Below are 22,154 nucleotides of genomic sequence, written 5' to 3'. Positions count from 1 at the left end.
TAAAAGAGCAGATTTATTTGGGCTACATGTGCCTCGCTGTCGGGCCTCTAATTGAAGGTCGCGTGTCAGGTGACCCATTTCATTCATATTTAGGGCACCCTCCAGTTTCCTTTAATCTATCAACTTTGTTGTATTTTCACTTTGCTGGCATGCTAGAGGAACTAAAGTGGATTAAAAACTGACAAATCCACATTGAATTTCTCTTTGGCACCTCTTCAAACCAGACTAGGATTGTGTCCGTAACACTTAGGCTTCACACTCGGGCTGCAAAATTCCGCCAGGAATGTGCATCATGATTTTTAGAAATATGATTGTGATTCTTTGAAATGGAGTTTGCATGTTCTCCCCGTGTGTGCGTGGGTTCCCTCCGGGTACTCCGGCTTCCTCCCACCTCCAAAGACATGCACCTGGGGATAGGTTGATTGGCAACACTAAATTGGCCCTAGTGTGTGAATGTGAGTGTGAATGTTGTCTGTCTATCTGTGTTGGCCCTGCGATGAGGTGGTGGCTTGTCCAGGGTGTACCCTGCCTTCCGCCCGAATGCAGCTGAGATAGGCTCCAGCACCCCCGCGACCCCGAACAGGACAAGCGGTAGAAAATGGATTCTTTGGGATGATTTTTCTGACAAAGTCCTTTTATTTCAAAAAACTTACTCTGTTTTTAAAAATCATTATTATTAGACGGTCTTGTTCTGCTACAAATATGCTTCCAATGGTCTTTCCAACATTCTTTATGAGAGGTCCTGGGAGAGCAAGTTAACGGGGGACTTCACAAGACAGGTCAATTACGATTTTTGTTTTACCCCTGTGTGACATGTACCTGATTTTTCCGTGTCAATGTGGATTTAAATCCAATATGTATCCTTTGTGACTACAGTTTGAACGATCAGCACAGAGTCAGCGCTTCTAAAAGTTTTTAACGATATCCTCCTGTCAACTGATTCTGGTAAATATGTTGTCCTGGTGCTTTTAGATCTGTCTGCTGCGTTCGACACCGTCGACCACGCCACCTTAATCACTCGTCTTGAGAACTGTGTGGGCATTAAGGGCGCCGCCCTCAACTGGTTCCGGTCGTACCTAACCGACAGGAGTTTTTGTGTAAAAGTAGACAGTTTTATGTCTTCCACAGCTCCTTTACCACATGGGGTCCCCCAGGGCTCAATCCTTGCCCCAATTTTATTTGCGCTTTACCTTCTCCCCCTTGGTTCTATTTTTAGGAAGTACAGTATTGCATTTCATTTTTACGCCGATGATTGCCAGATTTATTTTCCCATGGCACAAAATAACACGGTTCAACGTCTTATTGACTGCCTGCACGACATCAAAGTCTGGCTTTCAGCTAACTTCCTGAGCCTAAATGAAGATAAAACAGAAGTTATGTTGTTCGGTCCAAGTCGCTCTCCCTCCCCCAACGTTGACCTCGGCACTCTGACCCCGTATCTCAGCGACTGTGTCACAAACCTGGGGGTAAAGTTCGACTCAGATTTTAAATTCGAAAAACAAATCAGCAGCGCCGTACAAAAAAGCTTTTATCAATTACGCCAAATAGCGAAAGTGAAACCGCTTCTATCAGGACATGATCTTGAGAAATTAATCCACGCCTTTATATCGACTCGTCTTGACTACTGTAATGCCCTGTATGTAGGCATTAGCCAGGCCTCCCTCGCCCGCCTGCAGCTCGTGCAGAACTCTGCTGCTCGTCTGCTAACACAGACCCGCAGACGTGAGCACATCACCCCTATTTTAGCGTCACTTCACTGGCTCCCTGTGCGTTATCGAATACATTTTAAACTCCTTTTATTTGTTTTTAAATGTCTAAACAACCTCGCGCCAACCTATCTCTCAGACCTCCTTCAGCCTTACTGCCCCACCCGATCCTTAAGATCAGCCGATCAGCTGCTACTGACGGTCCCTGACACAAGGCTGAAGCTTAGAGGTGACAGAGCTTTCGCCGTTGCTGCTCCCAAGCTCTGGAACGACCTACCCCTGAGTGTTAGACAAGCCTCCTCTCTTCCTATTTTTAAATCTCTCTTAAAAACATACTTTTATTCCATGGCTTTTAACACTGAGTGATATCCATCCTGCAATGGCGCCCCATAATACACCTGCTGTGAACCTGTTTTTATGTTTTTATTTATTCTATTTTATTTATTTATTTTTTATCGTGTTCTGTTTGTGTTCTGTTGTGTTTGCTCGGTACTCGTTTTATCTTTTAACCTGTCCATTGTACAGCACTTTGGCTACCCCTGTGGTAAATTTTAAATGTGCTTTATAAATAAAGTTGATTTGATTTGATTTGATTTGATCAAGTTGCATTCATTCGACCCAAACGCCATCAACAAACAACAAATATTGATTGAAACTTGTATTAGTTGATTGCACAGTACAGTACATATTCCGTACAATTGACCACTAAATATCATTATTCTTCTGCAAAGTAGGTGGTTGCAAAAAGAAATAGTGGATGAATGAGGAGAAAATAGGTGAAAATATAATGTTTTAGATCAGTGGTCACCAACCTTATCGAGTCCAAGATCCCTGGTCTCAGCCAAAAGCCAAAGCAAGATCTACCCCTGCGTCAACTGTTAATATATATATATATATATATATATATATATATATATATATATATATATATATATATATATATATATATATATATATATTAGTGTTGTCCCGATACCAATATTTTGGTACCGGTACCAAAATGTATTTCGATAGGCATGGTACTCGTACTTTTCTAAATAAAGGGGACCACAAAACATGTCATTATTGGCTTTATTTTAACAAAAAATCTTACGGTACATTAAACATGTTTCTTATTGCAAGTTTGTCCTTAAATAAAATAGTGAACGTACAAGACAACTTGTCTTTTAGTAGTAAGTAAACAAACAAAGGCTCCTAATTTAGCTGCTGACATATACAGAAACATATTGTGTCATTTTCCATTCTATTATTTTGTCAAAATTATTAAGGACAAGTGGTAGAAAATGAATTATTAATCTACTTGTTCACTTACTGTTAATATCTGTTTATTTTCTCTTTCAACATGTTCTATCTACACTTCTGTTAAAATGTAATAATCACTTATTCTTCTGTTGTTTGGATACTTTACATTAATTTTGGATGATACCACAAATTTGGGTATTGATCCGATACCAAGTAGTTACATGATCATACATTGGTCATATTCAAAGTCCTCATGTGTCCAGGGACATATTTCCTGAGTTTATAAACATAATATAAATGTTGAAAAAAAACGAAAGAAGATTTTGTGATGCTAAAAAATATCGATAAAATCATAGTAGCATCAACTAGATACACTCCTGAATTTGGTATCATTACAGTGGATGTCAGGTGTAGATCCACCAATGCCGTTTGTTTACATTGGGGAATGGCGTCATTAGCGGTAACGCCGGTGAGCTACGGTGTGTAGTGAAACATGTTTAGCTATTCCTCGTCCTGCAGGGATGATACTTGTAAGAAACTTACTTTATTTGTCATCATGGAGGCGAGGATTAGTGATTTAGAAGTAGCTAAAACACTGCAGACTGCGGAAAAAAGTATATCTTAAAGCACCTCTTCCTGAGGGCCTTTCAGTGTTAAAGCTTCACTTTTATCTTTAGTTTTTAAGCCAAAATGCGTCCGTTCTCCCTTTTCTGTCTACACACTGTGTCTGCTTGTAAGTACTCCATGATTGTGTATAATGTAGCCCGGAAGAGTCAGGGCTGCATGGGATTCTGGGTATTTGTTCTGTTGTGTTTATGTTGTGTTAAGGTGCAGATGTTCTCCCGAAATGTGTTTGTCATTCTTGTTTGGTTTTGGTTCAAAGTGTGGCGCATTATTAGTAAGAGTCTTAAAGTTGTTTTATATGGCCACCGTCAGTGTAACCTGTGTGGCTGTTGAGCAAGTATGCCTTGCTGTCACTTACGTGTGCAAGCAGAAGATGCATATAACAAGAGGCTGGGCTGGCACGCTTTTTATAAAGATTGTAGAGGGTACTAAATGCTGCATCATCATGGCACGCCCTTGTTATTATTGTAAGGGCAAAAATCGGAGAATTTTAATCCCGGGAGTGTTCTGCGAGAGGCACTGAAATCCGGAAGTCTCCCGGGAAAATCGGGGGGGTCGGCAAGTATGCAGCTGAGCCGCATCAGAGTGATCAAAGAGCCGCGGGTTGCCGACCCCTGTACTATACCAATACCGGTATACCGTACAACCCTATATATATATATATATATATATATATATATATATATAGATAGATAGATAGATAGATAGATATATTTACAGTACAGGCTACTTAACAAAAAAAGGTGAAATAACTGAAAACTAGTGATGGGATCGGCAGTTCTTTTGACTGTACTGAATCACTAGAATCAGTTCCTTAAATTGAGTCGTTCAAAAAATTTGTTCACCGAATCCCCCCCCCCCCCCAAAAAAAAATAGGAGGAGGGGGGGCGTGCGTAGTACAGTACAGTGCAGACATTCGCGGGAGAAGCAGCAAATAGGGTGAACGCGAGTCCCTACACAGCTCTGTGCATGCAGTACACCAGGCAGTGAGTGACTGACACAGCGCCACAGTCAGCACAGTTCAGTACGTGAACCTGAATCACTTCTGCAGCAGCAGTTCTGTGTGCAGGTCGGCGAATCATGAGTCAGTCAGTAACAGCTTCCCCAGTGGCAGATCTCGGTGTGTGTCAGTTCGCGAACGACACAAGCCCTCAGCACCCAATGAACGACGCGCACAGTGACTGAACGAGAGCCTCAATGTGACTTCCTCCTCCGCGACACAGTCAGTTCTCTGTGTCAGTAGGTTCGCGAGTCCTGATTCTGTCGTTCACTGAGTGATTCATGTCGTTAATCCGCGGTGAACGAATCGTTCGCTCAGTCCCTCCCCCCGCCCCCATGATGAGTAGCTGGCTGCGTCGTTCGCCGACGTCAAGGGTTCAGTGGGTCACAGAATGCGCCAGTTCCACTCATACCGGCATGGTCGCGGCGGAGCTCAACTGAACTGAGAAAGGAACGAATCAGTTCAAGAAGTGATTCGGTCCAGTACATTCACTCAAAATATTCGTTCGTTCGAACGAATCGTTCGCGAACGACACAACATCACTGAAAACATGTTTTTTATTCTAGTGTCTTCAAAATAGCCACCCTTTGCACTGATTACTGCTTTGCACACTCTTGGCATTCTCTCGATGAGCTTCAAGCACACCTGTGAAGTGAAAACTCTTTCAGGTGACTACCTCTTGAAGCTCATCGAGAGAATGCCAAGAGTGTGCGAAAAAGTAATCCAAGCAAAGGGTGGCTATTTTGAAGAAACTAGAATATAAAACATGTTTTCAGTTATTTCACCTTTTTTTTGTTAAGTACATAACTCCATATGTGTTCATTCATAGTTTTGATGCCTTCAGTGACAATCTACAATGTAAATAGTCATGAAAATAAAGAAAACGCATTGAATGAGAAGGTGTGTCCAAACTTTTGGCCTCTACTGTATATATATATATATATATATATATATATATATATATATATATATATATATATATATATATATATATGTATGTATGTATGTATGTATGTATGTATGTATGTATGTATGTATGTATGTATGTATGTATATATATATATATGTATATATATATATATATATATATTTATATATATGTATACAGTATATATATATATATATGTATATATATATATATATATATGTATGTATGTATGTATGTATGTATGTATGTATGTATGTATGTATGTATGTATGTATGTATGTATGTATATATATATATATATATATATATATGTATGTATGTATGTATGTATGTATGTATGTATGTATGTATGTATGTATGTATGTATATATATATATATTTATATATATGTATACAGTATATATATATATATATATGTATATATATATATATACAGTATATATATATATATATATATATATATATATATATATATATATATATATATATATATATATATATATATATATATATATATATATATATATACTGTATATGCAAAACAGTGAGGATGCATGTTTTGGCAAATATTCACTCTGATGTCTGCAGCTGTTCAGGAGTAGTATTTTCTTTACATAGTGCAACAGAAAAATGACAAAACAATGCCAAGAAAAAAAGCAGACATTTAGCAAAGTGCGGCTATGATTCTTCTCCACATGTGCACTGCCAGCACTGTTGGCAGCTGGGAGCGTTTATCAAAATCTTATCAAAGACCCGTCAAGTTTTACATCTAACCTCACCTCTTTTGGAGACGTTATTGTATTGACTCAGGCATATTGGGAGTCATATTTTAAACAAAGTGTCAATTCAATAAAAGGGACAGCCAGGAGGGCCACTCAACTACAAGGTTGATTCATAAATGGGAGAAGATGAGAGACATTTTTGTCCGTACGAGCAGGCCAGAAGCAGATGCTCTAGTTTCCTCGACAAAAATGGAGGTCAAGTGCATTTTGGTGAGAGAGGATGGAGGGCAAGCAGCTGCCAGATGGAGGATGTACAATAGTAGCGATAAAGAGGACATTAATAGGTGTAAGTGATAGCGAGGTGGTGGTATGTTAACGTTGTAGGAGAGCACAGATGGTAATGTGCTAGCTTAATGGATGGAAAGAGAGCACCAGGAGAACACACGATCATCTCAGATAGCACACAAGGGAGCGGAAACTCCACCTAATTCAAGAGACAGTATAAATCTATAATAGGAAAACAACTATAGTGAAAAATAAATTTTGAGCACTCTGCCGGGCCCAGTCATTTTCATGTATATTCTGGGTCTTTTATTCATTAAAAAGTATTTTGAGGTGGTCTATCATAATGTTTTTAGCATTTCCCTTTCCATTTTTTCCACTTTTACTTCATTCACTCAATATCAAACGAAAACTATCGATACAATATTAAAATTTATCATGAACTAACAGGAGCAGAAAGTAGTATAATTTACAATAAATATCTGCCCCCTATTCACACAAATACAACATTCATGTTCCAGTGATTTATTTTTCTGATTTCTTAACCTCTTTGTTTGTTATAGAAATATCCCCATTCTTTTTTGTTAGATGCTCATACACATATATGCAGAGGTGGGTAGTAACGCGCTACATTTACTCCGTTACATCTACTTGAGTAACTTTTGGGATAAATTGTACTTCTAAGAGTAGTTTTAATGCAACATACTTTTACTTTTACTTAAGTATATTTATAGAGAAGGAACGCTACTTTTACTCCGCTACTTTTATCTACATTCAGCTCGCTACTCGCTACTCGCTACTAATTTTTATCGATCTGTTAATGCACGCTTTGTTTGTTTTGGTCTGTCAGACAGACCGTCAAAGTGCCTGCCTTACTGGTGACGTTTCACTTCGTTCCACCAATCAGATGCAGTCACTGGTGACGTTGGACCAATCAAACAGAGCCAGGTGGTCACATGACCTGACTTAAACAAGTTGAAAAACTTATTCGGGTGTTACCATTTAGTGGTCAATTGTACGGAATGTGTACTGTACTGTGCAATCTAATAATAAAAGTTCCAATCAATCAATCAAAAGTGTGAAGGAAAAAATATACTTTTTTATTTCAACCGCACGAGGACGTTCCTGTCTTCACAATAAAAGTGCCGCTCCATCGCGCCTGCGCTTTCAAAACAAGAGTCTCCGAAAGCCAGCGCAAACAAGCTAGCAAGCTACGGAGTTTGACGCCAATATATTTCTTGTAAAGTGTATAAAAACGAATATGGAAGCTGGACAAATAAGATGCCAAAAACCCACCACTTTCATGTGGTATTAGACAGAAAGGAGGAACTTTTCTTCTCCTCCATTTGAAAACGTGGACGTTATCATCACAACTGTCTGATTACAATCAACGCAAGTCATCAGAATCAGGTAATACACCAACTTATATTGTTGTCTTCATGAAAGAAAGGAATCTATATGTTAAACATGCATGTATATTCATTAAAACACCTTTAACATGTAAACAAAAACAGCAAAATAAATACATATAAATTATATACTGTATATATCAATGTATATGTATGTATGTATGTATGTATGTATATATATATATATATATATATATATATATATATATATATATATATATATATATATATATATGATATGAGTGTGTATGTTACTCATCAGTTACTCAGTACTTGAGTAGTTTTTTCACAACATACTTTTTACTTTTACTCAAGTAAATATTTGGGTGACTACTCCTTACTTTTACTTGAGTAATAAATCTCTAAAGTAACAGTACTCTTACTTGAGTACAATTTCTGGCTACTCTACCCACCTCTGCATATATGTGTGTGTGTGTGTTTGTTTGTATTTTTGTTTCTTCTGACCACAGAACTTTCCTCCAGAATGTCTTATCTTTGTCCATGTGATGTCAGATGAAACAAAAATTGAGCTCTTTGTCCACAATACCAAGCAATATGCTTGGAGGAGAAAAGGTGAGGCCTTTAATCCCAGGAACACCATGCCGAACGTCAGGCATGGTGGTGGTATGTAGTTTTCTCTGGGCCTGTTTTGCTGCCAATGGAACTGGTGTTTTAAAGAGAGTAAATGGGACAATGAAAAAGGAGGATTATCTCCAAATTCTTCAGGACAACCTAAAATCATCAGCCCGGAGGTTGGGTCTTGGGCGCAGTTGGGTGTTTCAACAGGACAATGACCCCAAACACACGTCAAAAGTAAAGGATTGGCTAAATCAGGCTAGAATTAAGGTTTTGGAATGGCCTTCCCAAAGTCCTGACTTAAACGTGTGGATAATGCTGAAGAAACAAGTCCATGTCAGAAAACCAACAAATGTAGCTGAAGTGCACCCATTTTGTCAAGAGGAGTGGTCAGAAGCTTGTGGATGGCTACCAAAAGCACCTTATTGCAGTGAAACTTGCCAAGGGACATGTAACCAAATATTAACATAGTGTATGTATACTTTTGACCCAGCAGATTTGGTCACATTTTCAGTAGACCCATAATAAATTCAGAAAAGAACCAAACTTCATGAATGTTTTTTGTGACCAACAAGTATTTGCTCCAATCACTCTATCACACAAAAATAAGAGTTGTAGAAATGATTGGAAACTCAAGACAGCCATGACATTATGTTCTTTACAAGTGTATGTAAACTTTTGATCGCGACTGTATATATATATATACATATATATATATATATATATATATATATATATATATATATATATATATATATATATATATATATATATATATATATATATATATGTATATATATATATATATATATATATATATATATATATATATATATATATATATATAGACAGCCATGACATTATGTTTTTTACAAGTGTATGTATATATATATATATATATATATATATACAGTATACATATATATAGACAGCCATGACATTATGTTCTTTACAAGTGTATGTAAACTTTTGATCGCGACAGTATATATATATATACATATATATATATATATATATATATATATAGACAGCCATGACATTATGTTTTTTACAAGTGTATGTATATATATATATATATATATATATATATATATATATAGACAGCCATGACATTATGTTTTTTACAAGTGTATGTATATATATATATATATATATATATATATATATATATACATATATATATATATATATATATATATATATATATATATATATATATATATACAGTATACATATATATAGACAGCCATGACATTATGTTCTTTACAAGTGTATGTATATATATATATATATATATATATATATATATATATATATATATATATATATATATATATATATATATATATATATACACAGTATACATATATATATAGACAGCCATGACATTATGTTCTTTACAAGTGTATGTAAACTTTTGATCGCGACAGTATATATATATATACATATATATATATATATATATATATATACATATATATATATATATATATATATATATATATATATATATATATAGACAGCCATGACATTATGTTTTTTACAAGTGTATGTATATATATATATATATATATACAGTATACATATATATAGACAGCCATGACATTATGTTCTTTACAAGTGTATGTATATATATATATATATATATATATATATATATATATATATATATATATACATACAGTATACATATATATATACAGTATACATATATATAGACAGCCATGACATTATGTTATATATATATATATATATTATGTTATATATATATATATATATATATATATATATATATATATTACAGTCGCGATCAAAAGTTTACATACACTTGTAAAAAACATAATGTCATGGCTGTCTTCAGTTTCCAATACTTTCTACAACTCTTATTTTTTTGTGATAGAGTGATTGGAGCACATACCTGTTTTTTACAAAAATCATTCAGGAAGTTTTTTTTTTTTTAATGAATTGATTATGGTTCTACTGAAAATGAAAAGTATACATACAGCAATCTTAATATTTGGTTACATGTCCCTTGGCAAGTTTCACTGCAATAAGGCGCTTTTGGTAGCCATCCACCAGCTTCTGGCAAGCTTCTGGTTGAATTGATGAGCATATATATATATATATATATATATATATATATATATATATATATATATATATATATATATATATATATATATGTATATATATATATATATATATATATATATATATATATATATATATATATATGTATATGCAGATGCTCATCAATTATACTCCAGCCCCCAGACGCATTTAGGATAGAATAGAATAAACTTTATTCATACCACAATGATGAAATGAAAAAGTCCACAAAAATAAGGTTAACAATACAATAAGGGAAACATCAAAGAACACACAGGATGTAAAATACATTAATAGAGTACAGAGCTGATGCAACTAGCTGCCACTTCAGCAGCGCCATTTCTACATACAGCTATAAATGTAAAAAAAAAACGAAAAACCAAAAAATGAGCAATGAATAACACATATTGCGCACAAACAATTGCACCATGCCTAGACAAACACCCACATACACCGTGGTGGCCTCTGCAGTGCTCCACGCCATCGTCTGCTGGGGTGGGGGGGCAGCACTGCCACAGACAGAAACAAACCAAACTAAGCAACCAAGAGAGCTTACTCTGTCCGAGGCTAACGCTTGCTGTCCTAAGGGGCCCGAAGCAAAAGGCAAAAAAACCCCACATGAAAACAAGAGGGAAACTTTAACAACTCAAAGATAAAATAATTGCCCAGGTCTGGTGGGTGTTTTTTTTTTCAATGTTACAGGCTTATTTGAGGGAGGTGACTGTAACAAACTGGCAATTTCGCTCTCCTTCTCTGTCTTTGATGAAAGTGTGTCACAGACTGGAGATGCAAGCTATTTGATGCGGCCCTGCTAAAAAAAAAAAAAAAGGGGAGGAGACCTCACAGCCCAAACTGGCTCATTATCTTTCCCCAGATGTTTACTTTGGGACACCAGTGACCAAAATAGACAGTTGGAAAAACATAGACATGAGTAGAAAGGTTGGAATGACACAGACTTGATGCTGCCATAAATGTGACCACTAAGGGAAAACTATTTAAAATTCTGACATTTGCATACCAAAACACTGTAGGAACAGGTTGACTTCAGTATGCAAATGTTTTCAGCGTGTTTATCAAGTCTTTGACCAATCCTGGTGCGTGTTTCTGCGTGGGTTCTTCACAGCAGATGGCCAATGATGACTCAGCATCAGGGTGACTCATGCTCGCATATGTCTTTGTTTATGTTATCTTTCTTAAGTTGGCATCGCTTACGTCTGTTGAAAACACTTTCTCACACGATAATTGTAATATTTTCAGTTTGTTTTTTGTTTTTTGTGGACTTTTTTCATGAAACATTCAGAAAACGTTAGAAATGGGACAGGGAACAAATGATTGTATTTTGGGGGTGATCTGGATCAGAATACGGATCGCAGCTGTATTGTCCCAGCTTTGCACACAGTCACTAACTTTGCTCACTAGTTCATTGTAAAAAAAATTAGCCTAGCGGAGGTCAGCGTTATCTGAGAGCTTTTCTAATTAAGTGTTTCTTTGTTGGCGTGTTTGCACTTTAACTACAGAATTGATTTTCATAAATTTTGGTGGCGGGAGTTTCAGGGACCAAGGGAAAAGACAGTACAAATTAATTGTGTTTTTTGCATTATTATGCCTTGTTTGTTTATTGGTGTTATCGATGGGCAACATATTGCAGTTCTTGCAATAATGATACAGTACATTATTTGGCATATAAATGATAATAATAATAATAATAATAATAATAATAATAATAATAATAAACTCTATTTGTATAGCACCTTTCATACAAGAATTGCAGCTCAAAGTGCTTCACAGCAGTAAAAGACATGATTGAGTAAAAACATGGTTAAAAACAAGTGTAAAAAAATTTAAAATAAATTATAACAAATAAAAATAAAGTTAAAAGCAAAGTAGAAAACAAAAGGATCAGACAATAATAGTTACAATAATCACAGTGTGGAACAGGAATGCAGAGTAAAATACAGGGATCACTGTGAGCCGTAGGTCTCATTTACAGTAAAATAATCACAGTATGGATGCAGAGAATAAGATGTAGTGCAATTATATAGGATAAAAGTCAGAATAGCAAATTACAGTAAACTCAAGGTGCTTACAATAAAAGTACAAATGTATTACAACCAACCGGTCTGTACCGGTTTTGATGGTACCGCAATGATATAAAATAAAAACAAAGTAGGAAGCAGTACGATAAAGCAGTGCCGAAGGAAATATAGACAAGTCTGAGGTGATAAGTCTTAAGGCACCTAATTTGACTGTGGACGTATGCGATAACGTATTGCATTGTTTTCAGTTGTCTTATTTTGTCAAAACTATTATTAATCTACTTGCTAATTTACTGTACAGTATTTTTACCTTGGAGAGCAGACTTCTACGGAATCTCCTTGGAGCTGCTTCTCAGTCAAACACACCATCAGCAGCTTCTGGATATTTTCATGGATAATTGTCTAGCTAGATATTATTGGCTGGTGTTCATTCTGCTTTACTACGATGCAAACTAGCAGTGATACGCTCGAATTGGGTCACCAAGATGGCGACATGACATGTTTTGAATGATTTTTTTTTTGATTCAATGAATATAATACACTTATTCTTCTCACCGCTGTCTTCCACAGTCACTTCCTTCCCATGCTTAGAAAAACAAAGTTATGTCGATCTCTAGCTATGAGCTAATGCTAGTGAGTAAGAACGGATATTTTGGTCAGATCTTTTGCTACACCATCTAACGGCGGGGATAATTGTACCTCAATTTTTTTGCTTGCCAATTAAAGCATAACAATTAGCCGAGACACATCTCTTATCTCTTAAGTCAGGGGTCGGCAACCCAAAATGTTGAAAGAGCCATATTGGACCACAAATACAAAAAAGTAATCAGTCTGGAGCTGCAATAAATTAAAATATTTATATACTGTAAGTGTTATAATGATGGCAACACATGATGTTAGTGGCTAATTAGCTATATTAGCCTGCTATCAAAATAACCATGTGTCGCAGGCTGACGCAAATCTTCATTGACAGAAATGTTGAAATGTAATATTTATTCTACACATTTTTACAACATTGGAAAACATTAGTACAACTTCTCAGAGGGTGAGATAACTCCTGGAATTGACTGTCTTAGAATGGCCAAAAGTATAGATGTGTGTGTCCAAGTTAAAGGAAACGTCAGGTTGTCTTCTCCTAATGGATTTATTACAATCTATGCAAGCTGGGTAACGTTTGCTGTGGTCTGGAACAACATGGCGCACAAACAACTATCAGAAATGCAGCCAATATTACATACAGGTAATGTGTCATGAAACATGGAAAAATAAACTAAATACACATCCATTCATCCATTTTCTACCGCCTGTCCCTTTTTGGGTCGCGGGGGTTGCTGGAGCCTATCTCAGCTGCATTTGGGCGGAAGGCAGGGTACACCCTGGACAAATCTGATACACATAAGTAAAGGAAATTAAATGAGCTCAAATATACCTACAAACAAGGCATAATGATGCAATATGTACATACAGCTAGCCTAAATAGTATGTTAGTATCGATTAGCTTGCAGTCATGCATTGACCAAATATGCCTGATTAGCACTCAACACAAAACGACAACATCAACAAAGCTCACCTTTGTGCATTCATGCACAGCATAAAACCTTTGGTGGACAAAATGAGACAAAGAAGGAGTGGCATAAAACACATCTTTCTGTGGCAGCGTCGGAGAAAGTTGTACATGTAAACAAACTGTTGATTCACAGTCCACACAATGGTGAGTTCAAGGGCCGCTGAAATTAGTAGGACAAAACGACGCTGGCCAAATAGTCTCATCAGTGAAGCATACACACATTTTTTTTTTTTTAAAGCTCCATGGAGCCACCAGGGCGCCGCTAAAGAGCCGCATGTGGCCCTAGAGTCGCGGGTTGCTGACCCCCGTCTTAAGTTGAGATACCTCTTTATATGATTGTTGCCTTGGTGGAGATGAAAGCGTCAGACTACTTGCCCTAACTTACTTTCAATCCTCCTCGGTGAAAGCTCACTCATCCGTCTTACTGTTGCCTGTAATTAAGTGGCCTTTGCACAGCTGAAGATAAATCCTTTGGAAAGGGTTTTTAGTCCGATTCTGTCCCGAGACAAAAATCTCATATCTGGGCTGGTGAAAGAGCATTGAGCGTGTTGAATGTGGAAGTGTGTGTTCTTCCTTCAGCACAGCCTTAGTCAGCCTTAGTCAGCCTTATCACTTCTTTTCCAGCCAGATAGGCGACGTCACGATGAGTGAAGTACATGGCAGGTGTCAAAGAAGAGCTTTGAGTTTACCCCTGCTGTCTCACTACGTAATAAAGCATTATCATCAAACGTTACATCAAGTACTTACATTCCAAGGCCACATGCGGCCGCCGGGATTTAAAATTTGACCCACTCTCCTCCTTGAAGGTGCAGCCTTAGCACCATCCCAGAGAGAACACTGGAGTAAAAACAGCTGCTTGGTCAAGGAGGAGCGACATCGTCCTCGTCTGTCCTACTTTCTATAACCAAAAGGACGGACGGGGAGATTTGTCAGTGAAGACACTCGGGAATCTCATCCTAAATTAGCACACTCGAAGCAACACAACCCGACAGACAACTCTTTCCTGCTTGTTTTTTTCTTTTGTCATGTGTTGCTAGGCAGAATTCAAGTGGCACAATCTTTCACAATCAAAAAAGGTCAGGGAGAGTTTTGAGGAAAGACCCACCCAGGATCTAGGGCTTAAATTAGCACACAACAGAATGGCTACTTTTTGATTTATTATTATTTATTGATGTGTGTGGAGGTCTTGCACCTCCAGGTTCCTTGGACCATCCAGTAGAGACATGACAGGCTTGACGGTTTTGTGATTTTTTTTTTTTTTTTTTTTTAAACTCATCGCTCTGCTTTCCAGCAATCGCCTCTCATGACAGTCTAGTTCTTCCGGTTGCTTTTCAGCCATCCGCTCTGGTCTCCGTCTCCGTCTCGCTCGTGCTCGTGCTCGGGTTTTCTCTCCACCATCAACCCCTCTCCTCTCGGCTGCTGCCCTTTTACAGGGTGACAGGTGATCAGACAAACGCGCCCAGCTGAAGCTATCTACGCACCTGTCGCTGTTTTCGGAGCCGGCCCCGGCACAACCCGCCTTGCTGCAGGTCCGCAGGCCACGCCTCTTCACAATGTGATATTTGTTGCTAAACAGAATTTACAGAGGAACCAATCAGTCAAGGACAGTGGGAGTGGACAGGAAGGGTGTACCGTATTTTCCGGACCATAGGGCGCACCAGATTATAAGGCGCACTGCCGATGAATGGCCTATTTTTGATCTTTTTTCATATATTAGGCACAGCGGATTATAGGGCGCATTAAAGGAGTCACATTATTATGATTTTTTTCTAAATGTAAAACACTATCTTGTCCATATAACATGTGATGGTGGCTCTTTGGTCAAAATGTTGCATAGATTATGTTTTACAGATCATCTTCAAGCCCCTTTCTGACAGTCGCTTCAGGATGCGCCGTTTTGTGAGCGATCTTATTTACGTGGCTCACCTTCGGCAGCGTCTTCTCCCCGTCATCTTTGTTGTAGCGGTGTAGCGTGCAAGGACGGGAGTGGAAGAAGTGTCAAAAGATGGAGCTAACTGTTTTAATGACATTCAGACTTTACTTCAATCAATAACAAAGCAGCATCTCCTCATCTGTGGCTCACTAGTGCAATAACAACGCCGGAAATGTGTCCCATGAAAATCCGTACGACCGGAACTCTCTAATAACTATAGTTCCTTAGGTGAATAATGTAAACTCACTACACCGGTATGTTTTAGCACTTTCATGGCGCGTTTACTGACAGATATAAGTAAGAACTTTACACTACATTATATTAGAAATGGCAACAGTGGAGGATGAATGTCCCATAACAAGTAGAGAAACAGAAGAAGCTTATTGACTACAAAGGCGGAAGCACGCACTTTTTCAGGACTTATGCAGATCCCAAATACAGATCAGCAGGTACCAGAAGGTAAGAAAAGTTGCTTTTGCATAATATTGCGAAACAAAACGCCAGATAATATGTCTTACCTTATGCACACACCATAATAATACTCGTATGTTGAAGCACAGTACAATCCATCAAGCGATGCGGCTTCATAGCTTACCAAAGTCGTGCTAAAACATTTTCATAGATATTTGAGTGCTGTGTGTAATGTTCTATATTTTCAATGGAATATATAACATTTTGGTGTTGTTTACTTGAGTCACATTGCAGTCTACACATATCTCTTATGTGTGACTGTCATATACTGGTCACACTTATCATTTCACCATGTACTAAAGAAAATAGCTTAGAGTTTGGTAAGAACAGCCAAAATCATTCTGTACATTAGGCGCACTGTCGAGTTTTGAGAAAATGAAAGGATTTTAAGTGTGCCTTATAGTCCAAAAAATATGGTACACATTTTGGAATGTAGGTCAAAATCTGCGGAAGCGATATAGACCAGCAGAATTGCTACTTATTTATTGTTAGTTTCATCCTTTTGTTGCTGGACAGAATTCATGGGAAAAATCATCATTATAGGAAGAGTCGGCAGGAAAGACATACTCAAGTGTCTACTGAAGTCTTACATTAGGCAGGTATGTGGTAGAAAACTGCAGTAGGCAATATTGAACAACAGAGTGGCTATTTTTCTATATACATTTTTACGTCTATATCTGTTGCTAGGCAGAACTCACAGAGGAACCAATTCGATAAAGGCCAGTGAGAGTCGTCAGTCAGGAAAAAGCACTGCCAGGCTTTTGAGGTATTTGTATTTGTTAACACTAAGCTTTTTTCACCACAGCACCGTCTGCTGGATCTGGAGGGGCACTGCCCCACTTGCCTCTGTAGTGCCCGTGAAGCCAATTAAACATAATGTCAGCTTTCCAAACATAAAATGAAATCATCAAATGGAGGAAGAGCGTCACTCGGCTATTTGTTATCATTATTTCTCCCTGTGCGTGTTTTATTGTTGTCTGGGTCAGGTGGCGGCTGATTCTTGACCGATCTTGTCAGTAAAATGGACGCCTTGGCCCGGGGCCAATGCATTACAGTCCTCCTCCTCCCACTTCCTATTCATCACATTTCCCAGACTGCAACATGTCGTAGTCCAGTTACCACCACTTAGCAACTCCTGGCGGACGTCTGAGCGCTATCGGGCCGTCGTTAAAGTACAACGTTCTGTGGTGTTGTCAGAGCGCCGGCCCATCGACTCTTTGCCGTTATATTAGACCTAAAAGCTACTTGTTAGTCGCTATGTCACTCTGACCAAACAGAAAAAAACATGGCGGTATCTTTTTTACTCTTACTTAATGCTTCTGACGCTCATTTAAAGTCTTTCAAACAACCACAAAGCTTCTTTAAGGTCCACCTTGTCACATGACACCAGATCATTTCACTTGCCGACCGCATTATAGAGTTGGTGGAACCATATCACATCTAAGGTTGTTGTAGCTGCCAACAGACAGTTTTGAAGTAATTTCATATATCCAAAGCAGGGGTGTCAAACTCATTTTATATCGGGGGCCACTTGGAGAAAAATCTACTCCCAAGTGAGCCGGACTGGTAAAATCACGGCATGATAACTTAAAAATAAAGACAACTTCAGATTGTTTTCTTTGTTTAAAAATAGAACAAGCACATTCTGAAATTGTACAAATCAATAATGTTGTTGTTTTTTTTTTTACACTTACATGTTGCGGTTAATAGTATATATACTTTTTGTATCGTTATTCATATTTTTTACTGAATAAATTATGTGATAATGTTCATCAGTCAACTCATTGGTGTTCATTTTCAATCTATCAAGATAAAAAAAAAAATATTTAAATCAAATTACAGTATGTTAATTATGTAGTTTGATGATTTTCCTCGACTGATGTACTAACTTCATGTGGTTTATTTTGTACATATGTAGCATCATCTACAAAGATACAAAGAATTGCTATTGCGATATCCAGTGGACACATTTAGAACAGTTGTTTCTTTCATTCAAAACTTTCAGGTTAATTTTTATACTTAGCAAACTCATTCTGTGGGCCGGATAAAACCTGTTCGCGGGACTGATCCGGCCCTCGGGCCGTCCGTTTAACACCCTTGATCTAAAGTGTTGTGTTTATATACACATTTTGTGAAGTGTATAAATAATTCTATTCACAATATATTGTTTTTGTATAACTTTGTAAATATACGGTGTGTGGGTTTATTCGATGGCGGAAAATTATGTTCGCTCTGTACGTGTTGTGGTGTGGGACATTATTGATTGATGCACACTGCAAACTGTCACAGGAAGACAAACTCCCTTTCAAGTTGCCAACGTTTTCACCCAAAATGATTTATTTACCCCTCTAGTGAATGCGGCCAATGTGGTAACCTTAAAACAATCCTTTTTTGTACGCTGACTGTGATTTGAATTTGACGCTTTTCAAAGTTATTATGCTAAACGTTAGCTCGTTAGCATGCTAATAGTTAGCCAGCTAGCATGTTAGCAAGCCAATATGGCGGATATATGTGTGCTGTACGATATTGTTTGGTTAAGTCGAAAGTTATTTGAGTAGTAAATACATGTTTTAGGCTCTCTATGAGAATCATCTTCTGTTGTGTTGTATTCTAATAATATATTTTGTACAGTTCTCACAATAGGGCAGGGCCGACATCCGGGCAACTGAGCTACATACGGGTTCTTCGAGCCATAGCAACCTGACTGGCGTTGAAAACAAACCGTCGCCATTACTCTTTAACCTGTCGACCTGCGCTGATTAAACCCGTCATTCTGCCTCCAAAATGCCATAAAACGGTGTTGTTTTTGGTTGTGCAAACCACAACTGGAAACAGGGAAAACAAAGGTCGTATTTTGTTCTGCCAAAGCGTGCTAAAAGCCCACAGAGACGAGACAAATGGCTCGCAGCTTTACACCGGGAAAACGAGGACGGTTCTCACTGGAGTCCCCCAAAATCCCGGGTCGTGTGTTCGGATCACTTAGTTTCTGGTAAATATAAGGAACAAAAATCCACCTTCTTAACCACAACTTGAACAAATCCAGCTGTGAAGTAACGATGAGCTTCCAGTGATTTGTATGCCTTCATGGCCTGATGAGTGAAAACGCCTGTAATTTTAAATAAATAATTCAGTTAAAAAAGGAACAGTAATTCAGCAAATAATAAATCATAATACTGAACTGAATTTGAATGAGCTCTCTACAGATATAATAAATATACAGCTACTGGTAGCCACCGTGTCATCCTTATTATCATTTATCAACATACCTTGGGTGATTTAACAATTTTTATGTGATTTATTCGTTATATAACAACCGAAGCTAACAACTGACCTGGTGCGCTTGTGAGGTAGACATAAAGATTTCCAAATTCCATGTCCGGCCATTGTGTAGGATTATCAGTCCACGCATCTGCTGGAAGGCGGTAAGGGCAGTCGTTTAATCCAACTACAGAACATTTTAACTCGTATCTTAACCTAGCCTCACTGGAAAGACTATTTACATAATCATACGCCATTTAGAACAGTTTAAAATGCCGTGAAACCTCGTTAAATGCCTTTTCTGTCAATGCTGTGTTCGCTGTGAGCTGGTTTGTTTTCAACGAATTCAATATGGCGACCGGTTGCTAGGGGATTGGCAGGCGGAAGTGACTTAGGTCCGCCCTCGCCTATATGCTCAACATCACTGAATGCCTGTTGGTCTGGTACTTTCGACTGGAGGGAGTTAAGAGTAGTACTATTCACGATTTGATCCCTGAAATGCAGGCCTAATCAACTGGCAGCCCGCGCGCCACATCCGGCCTGCCAAAGCTTTGCATTAGGCCTGCCGAACACCACCCAAAGAGGCATAATGAAATCATTAAAACTAGGATTGATCATGTATGCAGTACTCCTGCCACCCCGTAGGGGGCAACAGCGTACTTCACAATGAAGCAGCAGTGGGGTGAGTAGAAGAAGACTACTCATTCAACCCTGGAAAAAAAATCTTAATAAATCTGACTTTTAACAACGACTGGACAACAACGTATGAATGTTTTGCTTCGAGCAAGTGTGAGTCCTTGTTGTCTGGCGGACCTTTTAAGCGATTGCTCGAGACCAGGGGTGGACAATTAATTTTTACCGGGGGCCGCATGAGCAACCCGAGCACTGCTGGAGAGCCACACCAACAATATTTCAATTAAATTTTGCTCAATATTATTTTTGATATACCGTAAGATAAATAATAATAATGATAATAATAATAATAATTAATAATAATAATAATAATTTAATTTAACCTATCTTAACTTTATACAAAAGCAGATTACTTTTGATGGTTTTATTTTTAACACTGTCTTACACAACACTTCCTGATGTATAATACAATGGAAAAATATCCATTTCTGCACAGGGTTCATTTCTGTCACTTAATCCTGCATTATCTAACATTTTTCCCCATCAGATTTGGACAACCATCTGTTGTTAAAAATCGTTTTTAATCATATTTATTTTATATTGTTTTTTATATTGGTTGTATATGTAATTATTTTTTGTTTTTATTCAGTCATTGGTGGAGCTAAGGATACTATTTGAATATTGTTTTTAATATTGTTGTGCAGCACTCTGGAAACATTTTGTTGTTTAAATGTGCTATATAAATAAAGTGGATTGGATTGGATTGTCACACCTGCCAGCTTGTCCCATTTCAGTCCTAACATGTCCAAACACGCATTTACCTATGTGAACAAGTCATTACCTGTGGTTGTCTCTTTAATTGACTGCATGGCTGCCAGCTCCTTCGTGATTTGAAAGTCTGTAGTTATCCCACGTAAGAAGATGAGCAGCTGGGCGGTGTCACGTACATCACAGCTCTCATCCAAAGCCAGCGAAAAACAGTCAAAGTCTCCGGTGTTGTACCGGATAATGCACCCCTGGCGTAGAATGCACCCCCCAAAAAAGAGAAAAAGCCACCAAAATAGGAACGCAAGACAAGAACAAAAACACTACACACGGGAAAACAGCAAACAACTCAAAATAAGTCACGGCGTGATGTGACAGGTGGTGACTTTGAGACAAGAGCTATATTGATGCATGGTTGGTTATGGATTAAAGTCATATCCAACAATTGCGACAATGACTTTTTACTGTCAACTGAGTTTCGTTTTTTAATGATTTCTGCTGGTGGTGTGCCTCCGGATTTTTTCAACGCAAAAAATGTGCCTTGGCTCAAAAAAGGTTGAAAAACACTGCTGTAGTGTACGGTGATATGCTGCATGTGTCATGATCGATATTAAAGTGAATCACTCGATAGACAGTTGTCTGTTTGATCCAGCTGGCCGGGGATGTTTCCAGTTGATTTGGGTAAACAATCCATTCATTCGGTATAGCTTGGCTCAAAGTTTCAGATTTGCAGCGTGACCAAGTCACACTCTTTTGGCTTCTTCTAGAAGATAAGGTTGTGAATCCTCATTTGTTTGTTACCAAGTTTGCCGCGATTAGAATACACACTCGCGTTAAATATTGTATATATTACATATTGTTATGATAGTGTCTGTTACTACATTATATATAGA

General features: G+C 37.7%; 1 protein-coding gene across 2 annotated transcripts in view; it reads left to right on the top strand.

Moving 5' to 3' along the window:
* Positions 1-22,154, top strand: part of xkr6b (XK, Kell blood group complex subunit-related family, member 6b) — a 182,796-nt gene that overhangs the window by 76,691 nt on the left and 83,951 nt on the right. The gene's annotated exons all lie outside the window — the stretch shown is intronic.

This window comes from Nerophis lumbriciformis, linkage group LG34 (assembly GCF_033978685.3).
Source record: "Nerophis lumbriciformis linkage group LG34, RoL_Nlum_v2.1, whole genome shotgun sequence".
NCBI lineage: Eukaryota > Metazoa > Chordata > Actinopteri > Syngnathiformes > Syngnathidae > Nerophis > Nerophis lumbriciformis.
The sequence above is the reverse complement of the archived record's forward strand: the minus strand, read 5'-3'. Positions and strand labels throughout refer to the sequence as shown.